General features: G+C 44.1%; 1 pseudogene; it reads left to right on the top strand.

The window, feature by feature from the left end:
- The first annotated feature begins 583 nt into the window (after positions 1–583).
- On the top strand, positions 584–981 carry LOC101045375 (interferon-induced transmembrane protein 3 pseudogene; annotated as a pseudogene).
- Positions 982–2,062: the final 1,081 nt, after the last annotated feature.

Raw genomic sequence — 2,062 nt, 5'->3', positions numbered from 1 at the left:
GAATACCAGTTTATCTTCCCAACTTTGACCAGGCAAATATCTCGCCCTTTCTTCCAACTATTGGTGATTCCAGATAGATAGATAGATAATAGATAAATAGATAAACAGATAGGGCATCACTCACTCACTCACCTGGCACAGTAATCTTGCACCTTTCTTCACTTAATTGCCTCCATTCTGATCTGACATGTAAGTTGTTCCTCCTTGCACAATGAAAACCTCCTTCCTTTGAGAAGCACACTAGTAAGGATCTGAGGCTCAACTGGACCCCCTCAAATTTGAGGGCTACCTCAAATTTAAATCAAGGAACTTGTATCTGTAAGAAAGAGAATTCTCACAAAACTAGAAAAGCTCCAAAACCCAGGCTTTCCAAAGGTTACATGTGATGCAAAAACCAACAGGAAGACCAGGACTTAAGACACTGTTCTCTTGTACCTTCTGTAGCATTTGATTACTAATACGACTCTGTCCCTACTACTAACTGCTAGACTCTCAATTTCCATATCTTCAGCTCCAATTTTAAAGAAAGAGACTCAGAGAACCATCTCAGCAATCTGACCATGGCTGGTCTTCCCTGGACAGCATGAACCACACTGTTCAAACTTTCTTCACTCCCGCCAACACTGACCGTCCCCCCAACTATGAGATGCTGAGAGCATAGGTGGCTGTGCTGGGGGCACCCCACAACCCTGCTCCCCTGACATCCATCGTGATCCACATCCGCAGCGAGACCTCCATGCCCAACCATGGAGGGTCATCTGGTCCCTGTTCAACACCCTCTTCACGAACTCCAGCTGTCTGGGCTTCATAGCGTTTGCCTACTCCATGAAGTCTAGGGACAGGAAGATGGTTGGTGACCTGACCAGGGCCCAGGCCTATGCCTCCACCGCCAAGTGCCTGAACACCTGGGCCCTGATTTCCGGCATCATCATGACAGTTCTGCTGATCATCACCCCAGTACTGATCTTGCAAGTCTACTGATAGACCAAGAGGACTCATCCAGGCCAGGGGCTCTGCCCGTGACCTGTTTCCCACTTACTCAACCTTCCATTCTTCGCCCAGCCCCAGAGCCGAGTCCTGTATCAGCCCTTTATCCTCACACACTTTTCTACAATGGCGTTCAATAAAGAGCACGTGTTCCTGGAAAAAGAAAGAAGGAAAGAAAGAAAAAAAAAAGAGAGAGAAAGAAAAAAAAAGAAAAAAGAGAAGGAAAGAAAAAGAAAGAAAAAAATAAAGAAAAAGAAAAAGAGAGAGAGAGAGAGTGACTCTGGGGAACCTAATGTATTTATCCTTACCCCTGTTAAGAAAGTTCCAGACCAGACCTCCCCATAGGCTACCAGCCAGCCAATGAACTGGTTGCCCTTGGGTCATGTGCTTTCCTCTGGCCAATCAGCTGAGGTGGAAGGGGTCACATGATATCAGAACAATGACAGGTCTGATGTCTCAGCAGAGACGGCGGAGCAGTTGTTCTAAATGTACAGTGTTAGAAAAGTATCAATGGGATCAAGGTTAAATGTACAGACTGTGAGGCCAGACTGGACTCAAACGTAGTTCTGTTCATTAATTGTGACCTTGGGTCAGTTATTTCAACTTGTATCTCCAAAATGGGGGTGATAATAATACTTATCTCACTAGATTGGCTAGCACAGAGCCTGTTGGCAGCAATCACACATACTCTGTTAGCTATGTTTTTATTTGTTGAATTTGTTGTTTTTTGCATTATATTGTTAGCCTGTCCTAGATACCAAGGAAATTGTCCACAGAGGGAAAAAATTATACCAAGAAGCAAGAGAGCCTGTTTTCTGACCCCCTCTCAGCCACTTGGTAATTACTGTTCCTCAACCTTCACATCTGAGGATATAACTGTTTTACCTGATGGCAGACAGAAGGGGTATACCAGATGGTCTCACCAAGATCCATCACATTCTAGTCAAAGATACTTCTATTTTAATTAAGCCCACTCCTTCCTGTTTGATCTTCTAAGGGCAGAGAATAACCATGTAAGTTGTGCCCATTAAAAAAATCATCATTCCTGCTCTAATCATATCGAACCATTTATTTA

This window comes from Saimiri boliviensis, chromosome 17 (assembly GCF_048565385.1).
Source record: "Saimiri boliviensis isolate mSaiBol1 chromosome 17, mSaiBol1.pri, whole genome shotgun sequence".
In the NCBI taxonomy this organism is placed as follows: Eukaryota; Metazoa; Chordata; class Mammalia; order Primates; family Cebidae; genus Saimiri; species Saimiri boliviensis.
Note: the sequence above shows the minus strand (reverse complement) of the source record. Positions and strands in the feature narration are given on the sequence as shown.